The 19,632-nt window shown below is 39.1% G+C and overlaps 1 long non-coding RNA gene across 1 annotated transcript in view; it reads left to right on the forward strand.

Annotated features, from left to right (window-relative positions):
* LOC136835714 (uncharacterized) overlaps positions 1 to 19,632 on the forward strand; it is a 437,685-nt gene that overhangs the window by 104,281 nt on the left and 313,772 nt on the right. The gene's annotated exons all lie outside the window — the stretch shown is intronic.

Consider the following 19,632-nt stretch of genomic DNA (forward strand, 5'->3'; position numbering starts at 1 on the left):
CGTGCGTTATTTTGAATTTGGTAAAAAGGAAATACCCGCCATCTTGGATTCCTCTGCCGTGTTCGCGATTGTTTTGAAATTGTTCGAACTATTTGTGAGAGAACGCCATTTTGGTTTCCTTCGCCGCCGAGATTGTTTTGAAATTTAGGCCTAACGGGACCTTGGCCGCCATCTTAAGACCTTGTTATTGTCATTCTCTGTTGTGACCACTCTGCCCAGCCCTTTGGAACTACTTTCTCGGCGTAGTAGAAGTTAGACAGACTTCGATAGACAAAACCAAAAGATAATTTAGGCAGGGAAAGTTAGGCCTTAGTTAGGAGTAATATAACAAGTTCTATACGAATACCTACTATAAAAATCATATAAAGAAAATTTAAAAATTTTACGATAAACTTTTTGTGACGTCGGCTCCCAGGAAAATTAAGATAATAAAGTAATCCCTAAGGAAGCCAAGACGACGCATCTATATCATTTTATTAAGATCCATGCCATTGTGCATGTATAAAATCTTGTATACATGTTCTCAAGCAGCAAGAAATTAGCTGATTGAAAATCTCTCTCTCTCTCTCTCTCTCTCTCTCTCTCTCTCTCTCTCTCTCTCTCTCTCTCGTCATTCAAGTAAGCATTCCTAACCTAAGTGTACGTGACCCTCTTCAAAGAAAGAACGGCCGACACTAGGCTAATTAATTCGAATACAATAAACAAAATAAAAGAAACACCTCTGTCCCACAATAGATGAGGACAAGTTAAGAGTAATTACGATACAGTGATAAACTGTCGGTCACGAGTGAGGCCTGCTATCCAGACCGAAGCAAACAGTAGTTTTCACCCTCTGAAAAAAGAAGGGGCCAGCACTGGGGCCGGTACTGGGACCAGCCACTCACGAGGATCTTTAAGAAAAAAAAAAAAAAAAACCCAGATTCACTTTATTCCACAGTGCCAATAATTTGCAGCACTCATCACTGGAATAGCTTACTTCTCTCTCTCTCTCTCTCTTTCTCTTTTACCTTCCCTTTCTCTCTCATTCGATTGTTGCACTCTGCAGGGGGTGTAGAGTGCCTTTCCTCCCATATAGCCTAGTTGGACTCCAGTAGAGGGTCCCTAGGAACACATTGGCACCATAAGTGCCACCAAGCAAGAATCCAGAAAAATAAATAAAACAAAACCAAAAGGGAACACAGAAGAGAAAGTTCTTCTGGAACTTAACCTGCACCAGTGCCTAGGGATACTGAGTGCCACCAGTGTGACCTGTACACGGCACACCCAAACTACAGTGCCACCTTTTGAAAGGGTGCCACTTCATTGAAGAGACTTCCTCGCTGCCCAAGTACGCCCACTCGACCGGTTAGACGGCCTTCCCCACCAGAACCATGGCAGCAGAGCATTATAAAACTTTCCTGGGGCTGGGGACGGCGGCAGGTCTCACCGGCTCGGAACTTACCACCTGGGTTAAGGAGCAAGTGGACGACTTGGCCAAGGGGAGAAGGAAGAAAGACTCGAGCAGAGGAAGTATGAAGAAGAAAAGAAGTATGTATGAAGCCGAGCAAAGGCAATATGAAGAGGAAAGAGAAGAAAGAAGGAGACAGCATGAGTTAGCCTGCAAGGAAACTGAGTTAGCCCTAAAGGAGAAGGAGCTCGAGCTTGAGAGAGCGAAAATGGAGAATGCCGAAGCTATGGCTAGCCATCAAGCCTCCAGTCCTACACCTGCTGCATCAAACGCTCCAATTTCGAGCATCAATTCTCTAGTCCCCAAGTGGACTGAGGACGAGCCAGAAGCATGGCTGGAGGAGATCGAGGCTCTTTTCGATAACTACAGCACCACGGAGACGGAGAGAGCCTTAATACTAGCCAAGCATATGGAGGGAAAAGCCAAGGCAGCGCCGCTCACTGGAGAAGAGCCAGAGAGGCAACATGGCGGAAGTTCGTAGAGTCATTACAAAGGCCTACGAAATAACCCCAGAAAAATGGAGACAACGGTTCCGAGGTCTTGCCAAGGAAGTCGGCTGGTCTTGGACGGAATGGGCATGTCACAAAACCCAGTCCGCACGCGCTGGTTCGACTCCTTGGCCTGCACGACGTTTGAGGATCTCTTCAATCGGACCATGCTAGAAGACCTTTTCCAATGTGTGCCAGGGCCCCTTGCTGTATATCTTAACGATAAGCAGCCCTCCACACTTATGGAAGCTTGTCGCATGGCTGATTCGTGGGAAACCTTCAATCAGTCGCATAGCACCTCTCAGAAGCGAATCATCCCTCCGGCCTACCTCTCGAACTCCACTCGCTCAAGAATGGACTGCCTAGCAAGACCCTGTGCAACTATTGCAAGAAGGGGGCCACGCTGAAGCTGAGTGCCGATACAAACTCGGCACTAATAAGCAGCCTAACCCTACCAGCCAGAACTCCGCTCCTGATTCATCCGCTCAGCCCTCTCCTCCAACAGTTACTGCAGGCCACCGAGCCCATCCAAAAGGCCGTGCAAATCCTGTGGGGCTGCTAGCCACTACAATGCTGGATCTCCGGCCTGTCCACATCATGTCCCCGCCACCAAATTTGTCAACCTAATCAGCACTTCATTTTCTGCTGCTGGTCCGCACTGGATCCTTTACCCGAGAGACTGGAAACCCAGTTCATCTCGGTGGCCCCTCTTCAGAGCACTAGCCTGCCAGTGACCCTTCCGGTCACAGTAGACACTGCGGCAGACATTAGCCTGATCACTAGGGCCCAAGTGCCAGCCAGTGCCATGGTTGACGAAGAAACGCGGTGGGAAATGAAGTGGATAGAGGGCCACACCATCACCGTTCCTACTGTCCAACTCCAGGTTATGACACCTTGGGGCACGATACCCCACCGCCTTGGCGTGGTAGGTGGAATTCGGCCCGGAGTGGTCTTCTTGTTGGGTCGGGATCTTCTCTGCGGAAGCCCGTTACCAACGCCACTTCGCAGCCGCGTTACCTCCTCCACGGAGGCCCCATCTAAACCTCTCAACCATGACAAACCTCCACCTTCCGCCCACCAAAGTGGTCCGCGGAAGGGGCATAAACCAAATTATTTCAGGCCTAGCCCTCTCCAATCGCGAAGGGCTGGCCCACCAAGAGGTCCTCCCTCCGCTGAAGAGAGATTCAGGAGGAGCAGTACCGCTGCAGGACGTGCAAGCGGGCAGACCACTCCACAAATTGGGAGGGCTGCCCAAGCAAGCAACGCCCAGCGGACGCCCCCGAACAAAACTCTAGGAGAGGCTACGATCTCCCGCTGGGGCAGGAATCTCTGCCGCAGCCAACCACAAGTCGTCCGCGAGGTAGTGCACCTCCGGACCCCTTGTCAGGCATGCCTGACTCAACTGCTGCCAGTGCCACTTGCGAGCACTGAGCAGTGCCAGACTCCGTCCGCCACGGACGTTGAGCTACCAATGGAAAAGGCCCCTATGCCGGGTCTAAATCATGAGGCGAATCCTCCTCCGGGAGATTTAGGATTCCCCATGCAGTTGATCATCGCGACTGGAGAGCCTCCAGCACCCGAAACTTCTTCTGTGCAAAATTTGAATCCAGGGGATGAACCCCTGGAGGATCGAAATGGTACCCCTCCCTTGGAAGACCAGGAACTGGCATCCTCGGACGCAGAAGTCGAGATCGCTCTCGCTCCGGTTGTCGCAGCAGCCGGAGTAGGGAGTCCTCCCGCAGCTTTTGCAGTTGCCCATGACTTCGCGCCCGCTAGCCCTCCTGGCCTGTCCCCGGAGTCGGTGCTTTCATCACCTGCTAGGCCAGCTACTGATAGGCCTTGGAGGAACCCGAAGAAGAAGAAGAAGGGGCGGAAGAGAGCCCAGTAGTTGCCGAGCTATAAGCTCCTCCTGGCACTAGTGCCCTCTTGGCACAGTGCCCTAACATCTAAGAGTGATCCTGGCCCCTTGCCCAGAGGAGGTAGCCAGTGTGATCTCTTCCTTTCATTGTGCATAGCCTAGGCCACCTTAAAGTACGGTACATCAATTTAGTAACCTTGTTCTTTCCACTTACCACCGAGCCGCAGTAATCATGTAAGTAGCCTAACTAATTTCAGTAATCTTAACTATTGTGAAACGAGCCACGATGCTCGTGACACGCATGGCCTAAGACCTCAGTGAGGCACCCATTTATCATATGAGGCAACCCTCATGAATTAACTAGTAATTTTAATTGTATTAAACATAAACCATGTTGTAATTTAGTTAGAATGTTAACTCTTATGTTGGTGCTACGGTCGGGTTAGGATAGGTTAGGCTAGGGAATATCATAGAACGTACCACTAGGCTAGGTCTAAAACACATCATGATTGTAGGAGGTAGCCTATAATAACCGTGAGCACCTTCCAGTACTATTAGAATTAGGTAAAGTAGTGATTATAGCTCATATCCTATCTAGGGTTAGGTAGTTCTGTAGCTAGGTAGGCTAACCAGGACTAATCTGCTCAGGGGAAGGAGAGTAACCTACGAGAGGCGAACAGCTTGCTTAGTATAGACCTTCACGCCCGAAAAGGGAGTGAAGGCCCTCTTAAGGGGGGGAGCTTTTATAAATATTACTGCTGTTCGCCCTCGATGTAGTTAGGTGTAGGAATATTAGGCCAATTGACCTCGACAGAGAACATCTCTGCCCGCCGGTAGGGTAGGCAATTTAAAAATAACAATCACCGCCTTAGACAAATGGCGCCGGCTCAATGACCCCTAGTTATGGTGGCCCTTAGCTTTATTCTATGCATTAACGATGCCTTTGTCAAGGTCGGATTGCCCGGGCGGTATAAGCCCTCCTCTGGCGGGAACGGCGAGGTCGAAGCAGAGAGATCCCAGCGGTCACGGAACCAGGTGACGCTGCGTGCGTGTCCGAACGATATTCTTTATTCTTTATTACTTTCTCTCCTACGTCTATCTTAATTAGTGAATTGGGAAGACTGCCAGAATACGACTCCTGAGGTCCTCGTTTGCGCAGCGACTTTATCGTTCACGGTAAGTCCGATTCTTGTTGAAGCTTCGTCGATTGACTAGTTCTTTTCTGTATTTCACATTTTTTTCTTTGTTTTCTTCCTTCAGCCACCACTTAGGGTATATGTGTTTACAAAGTCTAGATTAAGCCTAATTATTTTATTGTTAGCTTCAACCCCATTATTCCAGTAAAATACCTAGGATTTAGGTAAGCAAAATCAGGTTAAATCTCGATGCTTTGATTGCCTCGCGTCCGAATGTTTGGGGAGAACCGTTGCGTTTAAAATCAAATTCATCTCAAATATTCTTTGTTAGGTTAATAACCCTTAACTGGCGACCTTTGGCTAATTAACGTCTGTCTTTGAGGTTAACTTTTGGCTTCAAGTGACAGGTTACGTGTAATCTTGGTTTGCAGGGCCGTAAAATTTACGTAAATTGAATAATACATGATCAACCAAGACTCACACGTAACAATATATATATATATATATATATATATATATATATATATATATATATATATATATATATATATATATATATATATATATATATATATATATATATATATATATATATATATATAAACTTATCATTTTAGTTCACATAGGCGATTCCTATTTTCTAGATGATAATTATTATTTTTCTTTAATTATGCCTTAAGGGCTAACAGAAGTACTTTCGGAAATTGCGAATGGATCATCATGTAAATCATGTTAAGAGGGAGGGATGCAAATTGACTTTTGAATTTCAAATACTGGAGAGAGAGTCTGCTGGCAAGTTTTGAATGTTAAATATTAATGAGAAATTACATAAACATCCGTTCGAAAAATGGAACTCGCTAAACTGGGCATGTATATAGGTCACTTGTCATTCGCATTCAAATGATCTAAAATTCAATGTGCATGGAAATTGAAAGCTAATGCAGAGTCTATGGATTCCCGACCGAAAGGAAATAAAAAAAAAATTGTGCAAGTACTAACCAAGCCCACTGTTTAACTTTGCTGTTGGAACGACCTGTGGTAGAGCCAACGTTTTACATATATGGAAATGTAAGTAAATATATGCGGATAACCGCACATAATGTATGTGTACGCATGTATTTCCATTCACATACGTATATTAACATATATGAATTTTTGTATACGAATACATACGTACTGTATATATCTGTATAAGTTTGTATATCAGTCTGTCATATACTCGTACATGTGTATAAGTAGGGGAGACCCGGGCTAATTGGCACACTTTTTACAATTTTGGTTATTGGGAATAGAAAACAAACATATTTGCAAAATTCTTACCATCATTGAAAAAAATAAGCATTTCTCTTTATCATATAGCAAAAAAATTGTGGTTTGCTTTCAACTTAAAGTAACAGTAAGCTTTAGAAAAAAATAACTTTGTCGTTCCAACTTGCCCTGTATACGGGGTAAGTTGGCACACATTATGGGGTAAGTTGCACATTGATCATTATAAGAAAATACTACATTGCATTTAAATCAAATAACAAAAATACGCTCTGAATTTCCAAAATACAAAATATAAGACATTAGTATTGCTTCAGATCATCATCTGAGTTGCAATTGTGGCAGGTGTAAAATAAATCTTCGTCAGTGCAGTCTTCATGCTTCCATATGTTACATACACTGCACTGGATCCACACTTCTCCTGCCTTACTTTTAGAAAATAGTTCTATACATACAAACACAGGCTGTTTTCAGTTGAGCTTTCTTCTGAATCAACTTGAACAGTTCTTAAACTCTGGGATTGGTGTTTCATTTTTGCTTGCGAAAAGATGCTTCTTTTCGTCTTTGGTTTTTATTTTTTATTCAAGTTCTTTTCAAGCGCTTTTTTTTTTACGTGTGCCAGTTAGAATAGCAGGACGACGTTTCCTCCTCTTCATTGAATTTCCCCTTTCCGGCACCTGCTTTAGGCAATGATCTCAGTTCTGCAAGTGAAGTCACTGTCTTCCCAGTTACTCAAGAAGTAAATGGTGTGGGTTCATTCCGCTCTCCAAGGTGATCAACTTACCCTGGACATTTCCATCAAGAACGTTTTGAATTCCATTGTCGTCTGTCATATTACAACTCTTTTCGGACATCTCTCTCCCCGTGGTCGATCTTTTACATACGCACCCATAAAATCAGAATCTTGAAATAGTCTGAATTCAAAGGTGAAATTCCAGCAGTCCTCGACACAATGAAAACATTAGACTGAGTGACAGCAAGAGGTAAAGCCGTGGAAACTATACCAGGAATGTCACAGATGGTCATGGTTGTTCCTGGATTACTAGTCATCCACGAATCACATGCTCTGGTAACACATTTCTTCAGAGGTCTATAAACACTAACATCCAGGGGCTGCAACTCGTGAGAGCAATGTGGAGGAAATGATAAGACACTAATCTCATTATCCTTACAAAAATCCAGGAACAAAATTTAATTTATATAAATAAATAAACCTATTATTGTTATCAAATAACGAGGGGAAAGTCGGCATGGGCCAACTTGCCCCATTTCTTTTTTTTTTTTTTTTAGCCAACATGCCCTGTCCCTACCATTTGGTACAAAAACACTTACCAGTCCACACCAAGAAACTTTGGATTATTAATCTTAATGCTATAGAATCTTTAAACCATCAGGAAAACTATGCTATAACTGAAAAATAATTTTTCGTGAATGTATAGATGTTATAGCAAAAACCACAACCCTCAAAAAATTGACTTACTACCATCAAAATCAAACTTTGTCTCATAAATACGAGCTCCTAAATCCTATCTCTATGGAATTTTTTTGGTAACTGAGGAACCACGTGACAATTACACAGTATATGTATTAGAGTCATCTACTGGTAAACATTAAAGTTATTTAGAGTGTGCCAACTTACCCCTTTAGCCAACTAGCCCCGGTCTCCTCTATAGATGTTTATTTAAGGAAGTAATGAGTGTGTGTGTGTGCGTGTGTTTAAAAAAAAGCAAATGCGTGTCCATGCATTTGAATACCTGACAAGGAGAGCCAAAACGCGTTTTAGAAGAAATTGAAAGCAAATATCAAGGATGCAGTTTTTTCTTCTTTCAAAATCTGAATGCAGTGCTATGTGAATTTGACTATTCCAGTGGGTTACATTTCAGTAATACCAATAAAGGAAGGAATCAAATACATCTTTCTTATGATGTACAAGTGATGTAGAAGGAAGTGCAGAAATGAGCTTAAATCCTACATGTAGTTGGATTTATTTCTTTTCTTTATAAACATATTAAAGGTTTTTCATAGACTCAGAGCAGGTCACAAATTGAAGAAAATTGATCAGAACATGATAAAAAAATCATCACAAATGGTGCTCCACGAGAGAGAGAGAGAGAGAGAGAGAGAGAGAGAGAGAGAGAGAGAGAGAGAGAAACGGCCTGCTAGCTCTGCTAGATTCATTAAAGTGACGTCAGTGGTCCCAGCGAGTAAGTCAAGAAAATCCATGTGCCTCGTTGAAGATGCTGGAGGATTTGGACAAAATGTTAAGAAAACAAGTAAAAAATGCGCCGAAGAAACTTCGGCGCAATGGAGTTTTCTGTACTGTACAGCGTATAATGCTGTACGAAACTTTCAGCCACGACCCACGAAACTCTTAGCCGCAGTCCATGAAACTTTCAGCCGCTGGTGGTGGCCTGTGTTGTTGGTACTTACCTAAAGAGGTACCAGACGCTTACCTAAAAAGGTGCCAGACGTACGATTATGGCTAACTTTAACCTTAAATAAAATAAAAACTACTGAGGCTAGAGGGCTGCAATTCGGTATGTTTGATGATTGGAGGGTGGATGATCAACATACCAATTTGCAGCCCTCTAGCCTTAGTAGTTTTTAAGATCTAAGAGCGGCCAGAAAAAGTGCGGACGGACGGACAAAGCCATCTCAATAATTTTCTTTTACAGAAAACTAAAATCATTCATTTCATCATTACTGTCCGCTTACATTTGCGCTTTACATGAAGAAAAGAGAATAAAATGTTGCCATACATTCTCCAAGACAGAGACATGTATTGAATTAAAGATGAAAAAGAATGGTAAGAAAAACACACAAACAAACAGATAATGGTAACGAAACTTATTTATAATTAAGGTAAACAGTTGTGTTCAGTAGTGCCCTCATGATGAACGAGATGTATATTGATTATAAAATATGATCATAACTGACGCTGACTATTTTGAAATTGTGCTTTTTTTCGTGTACTTATGTATACCCTACAAATTTCAAGTTCTGTGAAATCAACAGTGAGTTTTTTTATGATCATAATGATGTTCTATAATGAAAATACGTCTTGTTCATCATAAGGGCACTATTGAACGTTATTTTGTTTACCTTACTTAAAATAAGTTTTCTTCATCATCGTGAATTTGCGTATACGTTATTCTTACCAACGTTTTACAAGTTTAATTCACTACATGTCTCACCGCATCTCCTTGCCTTAAAGAACTGTATCCGAGAATACAATTCGCACTATGAATATTCTTGAGACAATCTTCCTCCAGAGGTAAAAATTGTCTAGTGGTTATTAGTGGCGGTTGGTCTTCTTTTCCTTCCTCAGGCGTGAGGAGGAATATATTGTTCTTTCAAGTCTTCCTCGTGAATGTTTCTCTTCACATCAACTTCCTGCCCATGCCAACGTTCTAGGATTTTTAGTTTTCTGTAAGAGAAAACTGTTGTGCCGGGTTTGTCTGTCCGTCCGCGCTCTTTCTGTCCGCCCTCAGATCTTAAAAACTACAGAGACTAGAGGGCTGCAAATTGCTATGTTGATCATCCATCCTCCGATCATCAAATATACCAATTTGCAGCCCTCTAGCCTCAATAGTTTTTATTTTATTTAAGGTTAAAGTTCGCCATAATCATGCGTCTGGCAACGATATAGCAAAGGCCACCACCGTGCCGTGGTTAGAGTTTCATGGGCTGCGGCGGCTCATACAGCATTATACCGAGACTACCGAAATATTATATGCTGCACAGAAAACTCGATTGCGCGGAGAAACTAATCAAATTAATCTCCTTTCCGTTTTAAAGGGGATCTTTTAAAAAATATTTTCGACTTTCTTACTTCTCTGTGTGCTAAATTTTAGCACACACAGTTTGCCATTTATTGTTGAATTAAATCCATGTGATGGTAAATTGTTTGTAATTTGACATTTTAAACCAGTGTGATTACATGGACTGATTTAGAGAGGAAAAATTTTTTATATATATATAATATATATATATATATATATATATATATATATATATATATATATATATATATATATATATATATATATATATATATATGCCATTAATGTGGAATTTCTCACCAGTCACTGTGATGTAAAAAAAAATGTGTTAATAACTTATATCTGATGCTGAAAAGTGTCCGGTTTCTAAGATTTCTTCTTTTTTCCTCGAAGTACATTGTATTATTGTTTATCATGAAAATGTAAACCACGTTTTCTCAGTTCACTTTACTATACCTTGGTTTATTCTTTTCTTGTGGCTGTGATGCTCCTGTCTTAAAAATCTTCTGTCATTTGATTTTTTTTAATTCCTACTTACTTTTCCATAATCTGAAAGCCGATTCTTTCGTTGAATATATTTTGAATAAGAATTCCTTTATTACCAAATGTTCTATTTGGAGCTACAGGTAAACTGTAATGTAGAAAAGGAATTAGCACCTTCCATTCATTCAGTTTTAATGAAAATTGATAAATATGAAAATAAATATTTAACAAACATTGGTTAAGACTAAAATAAGCACATGTGAAAACTAATTCAATCAGATATTTAACTTGTAGGTTATTTTGCAGAAGTTATAAATTGTTGTTATTTGTCGAAATCCCTCTGAACAGAGAATGGACTGATAAATCCATAGGGTGGATTTCTTCCAGTTAAAATCTAAACTGCCAGAAGGATACGTTTTGAATTGTAAGAAACTTGTCATCCAAGTAGATGGACATGCCATCTGCTCCTGCCAAGTCACAGAAACTATCATAGTTTCAAATCTGGTAGGTTATCATAAGACATAAGGCCATAGCGTTTAGGTAAAGAATACTATATATGCAGAATATTAAGAGGAAATAGAAGGTTTTCCACACACACACACACACACACACACACACACACACAAACACACACACACACATATATATATATATAGGATAAATATATATATATATATATATATATATATATATATATATATATACACTCATGCACCAAACCGTGAAAACTCTGAAGGACTCTCATGCACCTCTGTGTGCTGGCTGTCCCTTTTATCCAGGAATTACTGTATTGACTGTCACTTTTGTCCTGGTATTGCTGTTCTAACTGCCCCATTTATCAAGGCGTTACTGTGGTAACTGTTCCTTTTATCCAGGAATTGCTGTACTAACTGTCCTATTTATCCAAATATTACTGTGCTGACTGTCCCATTAATCTAAATATTCCTGTGCTGACTGTCCCATTTATCCATGTATTAATGTGGTGACTGTCCCTTTTATCCAGGTATTACTGTACTGATTGTCCCTTTTACTTAGGTATTGCTGTGCCGACTGTCCATTTTACCCAGGTATTACAGTACTGACTGTCCCATTTATCTAGGTATTACTGTGGTGACTGTCCCAATTATCCAGGTATTACAGTACTGACTGTCCCATTTATCCAGGCATTATCGTGCTGACTGTCCCTTTCATCCATATATTACTGTGCTGTTTGTCCCTTTTATCCAGGTATTAGTGTTGTGACTGTCCATTTTATCCAGATGTTTCTGTTCATGTCTGTCCCTTTTTATGCAGATATTACTGTGCTGACTGTCCCTTTTATCCACGTATTACTGTACTGACTGTCCATTTTATCCAGATATTACTGTGCTGACTGTCCCTTTTATCCACGTATTACTGTACTGACTGTCCATTTTATCCAGATATTACTGTGGTGACTGTCCCCCAGGTATAACTGTACTGACTGTCCCATGTACCCAGGCATTACTGTACTGTCTCTACCTTTTATCCAGGTATTACTGTGCTGACTGTCCCTTTTATCCAGGTGTTAATTTGGTGACATATTTTATCCAGATATTATTGTGGTGACTGCCCATTTTATCCAGGTATTACTGTGGTGACTGTCCATTTTATCCAGATATTGCTGTGGTGACTGTCCCCAGGTATTACTGTGGTGAATGTCCCATTTTTCTAGGCATTACTGTACTGTCTGTCCCTTTCATCGAGGGATTACTGTGATGACTGTCCTTTTTATCCAGGTATTACTTTGGTGACTGTCTATTTTATCCAGGTATAACTGTGGTGACTGTCCCTTTTATCCAGGTATTACTGTGCTGGCTGTCCTTTTTTTATCCAGGTACTGCTGTGGTGACTGTCCATGGTATCCAGATATTGCTGTAGTGACTATCACATTTAACTCCCCCGCACTAAACCTAAACATAACACCCACTTAACTGAAACACCACCACTAAACCTAAGCACGCTTCCCACTAAACCTAAACACATCGCATGCTAAAGCTAAACACATCCCCACTAAACCTTAACACGCACCCTCACTAAACCTAAACACACCCACCACTAAACCTAAACACAAACCTTGTTACAGAATTATTAATCACAGGAAAGAAAAGCATTTTCAAAAATATATTTCTGTGGTATCGAGTTCTTGAAACGAGGTAAGATAAACCCGTAGAGTTTATTTACCACATTAGTTACAAAGGAAAGGGGCGAGGGGGATGGAGGAAGGAGAAAGGGAAGTGGGTACGGGTTTGAAACCTACCCTGTTAACTAATTAGGGTCAAATTATGGCCACATGCCAAATTTTGTCTAAATCGGTCAAGGGTTCGGATTTTTATAGGGGACATTGATGTATATATTAACTGTATAATGTAGAATCTACTAAACTCGGTTTTTTTACCGAGGCGCATTTGGCAGGTGCCCTTTTAGCTGAAAAAGTTTCCTGCTAGCTGATTGGTTGGTATTTTCTCCGAATAGCATCATTGTTTTCAAATAATTACCAAGTAATGTGAATCGAAACTTATTTACTAACCTAAATTTCTCCCTCAGATATATGTTTTGTCAATAAATAATGTTAACGAATAAAGATATTGTAAAGTATTGTGATGCTAAGTCCAAATTTAATAACGACATCCGCCGAAGTCAACGACAGGAGCTTGTTTTCGGATGCACGCTGCATAATTTTGTTACTTTTCACATATTTTAACAACAATTGGGATAAATTACACTAAGCATAAGAAAAACATGTTGTTATAAACTTTCTTTGAATACCAGAATCTACTAAAAACATGGAATTAATAAAACTCGCTATTAGTGAAAACTTCCGGGGAGGTAAAAGGAGCAGCCTGTGGCGGCCTGGCGGGAAAACTATCACAGGTGATTGTCATTGGAGCATTTTCCTGATATATGTCATTGCAGCTTTTTCCTGATTTATGTAAATGCTGAAATCAGTGCTATGTTATTGAGATTACTTTAATGGCTATATCTGCAATTAAATAGTTTCTATGCTTCTTTTTGTAGGTGCACACTAATAAAAATATATTTCGCAGAAATTAACAACTTACTCTTTCAAGTAAGTTACAGCAGACAATGCAAGATAAGAAAACTTTTTTTTTCTTATCCTGTGTTCTGTTCAAGACACATATAAGGTTAACACGAGTTTCTGCGGATATTTTGAGAAGTAGAAGAATATGTAACTGAGTAGAAAATGTACTATACACATACAGTATACATTTTTAAGGATTAGTACGTCTACTGTCAAATACCGAATCGGGGATGAAGGGGATATCGCGGTTATGAATTCGTTTAATTATGATTTTTATGCCATTTATGGAACACTACAGTATCCTCAAACCGAAAATAGTGCTATTAATAGAATCTATACCTTTACGACAAAATTGGCAAATCCTTACTATACGGACTTACATCATAGGCCTACATACACCTAGCTTAACTTATATCAAGCATCAGCTATTGTTTACTGTTACTCCTTACCTTAAAAAGTTTAAGCAAAATTTATTGCAATTGTCAAAAAATGGTGTAAGACACATAGACATAGGCTAGCCTAGTTTGAAATGTGTGCAAGAAATAAAGCCATGGTAAAGGAAGTACATTATTATTATGTAAAAGAAAAAATAGCGTCTTCATATTTATCATATTTATGATAATGATAAAACAAAAGGCTTCAGTACAAAAGCTTATAAAAGATGATACGTATCTGAAAAGTTTTCTTGCCCATCAGCATTTGCTGGCATGTGAATACCATGTGAATAACTAGGCCTACCTATCTAGGTAATTTTATCTAAATTTTATCTAAAGCCACAGGCTGTTCCTTTTACCTCCCGGAAGTTTTACCAATAGCGAGTTTTATTAATTCCATGTTTTTAGTAGATTCTGGTATTCAAAGAAAGTTTATAATAACATGTTTTTCTTATGCTTAGTGTAATTTATCCCAATTGGTGTTAAAATGTGTGGAAAGTAAAAACATTATGCAGCGTACATCCGAAAACAAGCTCCTGTCGTTGACTTCGGCGGGTGTTGTTATTAAATATAGACTTACCATCACAATACTTTACAATCTCTTTATTCGTTAACATTATTTATTGACAAGACATATATCTGAGGGAGAAATTTAGGCTAGTAAATAAGTTTCGATTCACATAACTTGGTAATTATTTGAAAACAATGATGCTATTCGGACAAAATACTTGCAACCAATCAGCTAGCAGGAAACTTTTCCGGGCTACAAGGGCACCCCTGCGAGTCGGTGCGAATGCGCCTCCGTAAAAAAATTGAGTATAGTCACTCTTTACCAAATACATATGTTATTGTAATAGCCACATTGCGCTCTTAACTTCTCGAATTCTTCACACTTACTGGATAAGCTTGTCACTTCAAAGCCTTAGATGCACGTGTAAGAAATGTGAAGTAAATTCTAATGTCCGGTAGGAGGCTTCAAACCCACATCTCGAGTACCAACACAAGGTCACGTTGCCGTGTTACGTACATCATGAAATGAATGATTGCTATTGTATAATAATATTTAAGTGATTACTTTTCCTTACCAACAATACCAGCAAATCTTTTACTTTCGTTTTTGGTAACCATGGTAATGTAGCACCATTTCATCATTGCATGCTTAGAAATGGTGTGAATAATGTATACAGATGCCAGTAGTAAAGGACATATTATCATGCAATATTTTCCCGAAATTAGTGTCATTAACTGCGCTCATTAAATTTCTCGTATTTTAACGTAGTATACACCAACATGCCATTCCTCTATATTATAGTGAAGGTAATGATAAACAGGTAAAAAATGCTCTGAAGTTTCTTCGGAGCAATCGAGTTTTCTGTACAGCGTATAATGCTGTATGAAACTCTCAGCCATGACCCATGAAACTCTCAGGCTCGGCCCATGAAGCTTTCAGCCACGGCCCGATGCTGGTCTGTGTTGTTGGCACTTGTAGCGGCGCCATACGCACGATCATGGTTAACTTTAACCTTAATTAAAATAAAAACTACTGAGGCTAGTGGGCTGCTATTTGGTATGTTTGATGATTAGAGGGTGGATGCTCAACATAACAATTTGCACCCTTCTAGCCTCAGTAATTTTGAAGATCCGAGGGCAGACGGCGGACGGAAAAGTGCGGACAGAGAAAAAGTGCGGACGGACAGACAAAGCTGGCACAACAGTTTTCTTTTACAGAAAGCTAAAAAATTAATGAAATTTGGAAATTACATTGAAAGTGAGGAACAAAAACTTCCTGGGTTTAAAATCGAATTTTTAGAAATATTGCTGTGCTGTTTTCAGGCAGTGGACTTTATGAAGGGCAATCTAACACCCCCATAGCTCAGGCCTAATAAAGACCTGAGAAAACAGGGAATGGAAAAGAACTGAGGTCTCCTCCCGAGGTACCAACCCCTCCCCCCAGCCTCCCCCAAACCGCGTCTATAATGCCAGAAGATTATACAAAGCGAGGAGAAAATGACACGAGTTTTATTCAAATTTATTCAAATGCCAAACAACATCATACACTCCGTGCTGAATAAACAAACAATATTACAATCAGTATAAATTCAAAGGGGAACTAAACAAAGCCTTCTCATCTGTTTTACATATATGACAATGAGATTTTTTTCCATATTTTACAATGAAGTGTGGCAGCGTTATGAAGGAGGTCACGAAAAATTCAATAGAATCATAAATGAAATATGCATTAAGTGATAAAAATGAACTCAAAATAAAAGGAAAAGTTTATATTAACATTAAAAATAGCAGGAAACATCCGTTTAAGAAAGATGCCTATCAAACGATACGTCGATAGAAAATACAATAAATAGATATACAAAACATTTTTAGGCGGACCAGAGGAGTTGGTTGTAGATTTTGTGATTTTCTCAGAGATACATAAAACTGAAATCGTACATTTTCTATCAGCATCACTTCAAGTTGAAGTTTGTTTACTCTGTTATACAGGAAGGTTTCCCCTGACAACAAATAAAAATATGTTCTGTGTAACCAAGAGTATCAGATACCACGAAACAATATTCCAAGAAATCGCTAGAGGATAAAACTCCCCGTTGAAATTTTAATACGAAGTACAAGTACCGGTATCTGGCTTGTCGATGCTTGTTTTTGAAAAAAAAAAAATATAGTTTTAAAAGGGCCTTGTTTCAAAGTAATCGCAATTAGAAGAGTCTGTTCAATGAAAGGCTAGAAAACGCAGTGTGGATAAGTTTTATATAAAACCTTCGTGCTTTAACTGTAGTTCGTTTATGAAAGTTTGGCTTTAATTCATTATTTATTAACTGTTTATGGAGAGAGAGAGAGAGAGAGAGAGAGAGAGAGAGAGAGAGAGAGAGAGAGAGAGAGAGAGAGAGAGAGAGAGAGATTTTTCGTAGCAAATTGCACCCCGTAATTTTTTTTTTTATTTTGACTTTCTAAGAAGAAGGTAATTCTGTCTAAGTATATCCATGATGCTACGGTGAAGCTTTATTCCGAATGAGCACTTTTATTATTATTATTATTATTATTATTATTATTATTATTATTATTATTATTATTATTATTATTATTATTATCATCCAAGCTGTCTCCTTGATAGAAAGAGCAGAATGAAATGAGCCAAGAATTTCAGTAAGGAAACAGCCAAAGGAGAATAGCCGACACAGTAAAAACACAACTTGATTAATTCCAATTGAAAAGCGAGCGGTTTGGTTTACTCGGAACGATAAGAAAAAAAAACAACATATTGGAATTTCATTGAATAACATCATTTTTCTCGACATCATCGTGTCAGATTGTTGTGTAAACGATAGGCGTTGCTTTTTATTGGTACATTTTTTTTTCTTTACAATTTTTGCGATATGTATTTGTTCTTGAATTGCAGGTTGGGTAATGTTATACCTTCCTAAGTACAGTAGTTGTGTCAGTGAGAGGAACTGTACTCTTTTATCTCTTGCAAGAGATGGCTCGAATGAACTTTTGGTTAGGGCATTAGTTGCCTTTCAGTACGAAAGATGCTGTCTTTACTGAATTATGAAAATGACCATCTGCACTGCCCTATTAAGGAATCGTTTCTTTCATCCTCAAGTGATGGTTTGTGAGCCTTTCTTTCCTTGGCAAATATACCTGAGTTATGTTACAGTGCAAACTACGCGCTTTCGCAAAGATTCACTTCCGCAAATAAAAAAAAAAATGGATTAGTACCATATTTCGAGATAGGGCAACAAGGATGTTTAAAGTCTCAAAAAAGCGGAGGCATATCTCATAGAACTTTTTAGTTTTCTGTAAAGAAAACTTGGTATGGATATTTTTCTGTCCGTCCGTACTTTTTTCTGCCCGCCCTTATCTTAAAACCCTCGGAGGCTAGAGGGTTGCGAACTGGTATGTTCATCATCCATCCTCCAATCATCAAACATACCAGTTTGCAGCCCTCTAGGCTCAGTAGTTTTTATTTTATTTAAGGTTAAAGTTAGCCATGATCGTGGCTGAAAGTTTCTTGGCTGAGAGCTTCATGAGCCATGGCTGAGAGTTTCATACAGCATTATACGCTGTACAGAAAACTCGATTGCGTTCGGCGCGTTTATTACTCGTTTTATTTCGAAACCACTTTAACCTGCTTAGGAGTCGTTTTATGATCTTAGAGAAGCCCAAAATTTGTAAAAAGCCCGGAAAAGTCTTACATCGTGAGGTGGATAGACAATGAAAAATAACGAGGCTTTTTCAAAGACCACCCATGGTAGAGCTCATTAGTTGAAAATATATAAATCAATAGAGATTTTGATGAAATATGAGTACACGGATTATATGGGTTGACGATGGTCTATAAAAGAGACGATGACATTGTCGTATGAATTAATTAATGAACTAATAAGGATAATGAATTAATAGTTTACACACACACACACACATATATATATATATAGCACACATTACCACAGGTGAAAAATAAGAGACGGGGTGTAGGTCCTGACCGGTTTCGCCTTTGTTTCCAAGCCATTGATGAAGGACTGATGCTGTTCGTCAGTACTGTTCCTGTAGTATATATATTTGTGACTTCTAACGAACTATGCATCAGTCCTTCATATCAATGACTTGGAAATAAAGTCGAAACCGGTCAGGACCTACATTTGTGACGTCTCTTATTTTTCACCTGTGACCTTTTATTTTTCACCTGTGGTAATGTGTGATAATTGAATCACGTACAAATGTGTGTGTGTATATATATATATATATATATATATATATATATATATATATATATATATATATATATAGAGAGAGAGAGAGAGAGAGATAGAGAGAGAGAGAGAGAGAGAGAGAGAATGTCCTTACATTCAATTCTTCAATGACACATTAATCATTATACATTTTTATTGTCCAAATTCAAAGCTTCATTCTAATCTAACGAAAGACACAAGAATCCTTTTTCAAATAATATGCATTCATGTAAAAATATACGACAGAGGTGTATATATATATATATATATATATATATATATATATATATATATATATATATATATATATATATATATATATATATATATATATCAGTTTATATGCAGTTTATCAGTTCACGTAAATATACATGCACACACACACACACACACACATATATATAGTTAATAGTGATATAGAAAAAAAAATTAAATATATACATCTTCCATGAAATATCTCGAGAAGCTACAAAGATAAAAAGGACATCAGCGAGAAAGCTGGAAGTTCCTGGCACTGCCAACGTTACACACCATGCAAATCAACGGCAATCTTCCGTCATTGAGTGCCACCACCTCCTGACTAGCGGATGAATGGGAGCCAGTTGAGTGTGTTTGCGTGCTTCGTAAGGCCAGTTTACACCTAAGATAATCCTTTTACATCCTCTATTTACTCTTATTGCCTTCGCCAATGCTCCAGGAAGACGGCGACGGTTTTCATTCGTGTTCATGCGATTGCGTGATTGTGCATGTGTTTGTTTATTTCTTAAATTAACCAAGAACTGATGGAAAGACTTGAATGAATTGTTTAGTTGATTCTTCCGGGTGTTGAGTTTTGGGTCCTGATTGGTGCAGAGTTGACGTTCGTATCCATTAAGACATCATTGGTCATTGGTTTACTTTAAGGATTTGTCCATATTTATTAAATTAACCAA

This window comes from Macrobrachium rosenbergii, chromosome 55 (assembly GCF_040412425.1).
Source record: "Macrobrachium rosenbergii isolate ZJJX-2024 chromosome 55, ASM4041242v1, whole genome shotgun sequence".
Taxonomy (NCBI): domain Eukaryota; kingdom Metazoa; phylum Arthropoda; class Malacostraca; order Decapoda; family Palaemonidae; genus Macrobrachium; species Macrobrachium rosenbergii.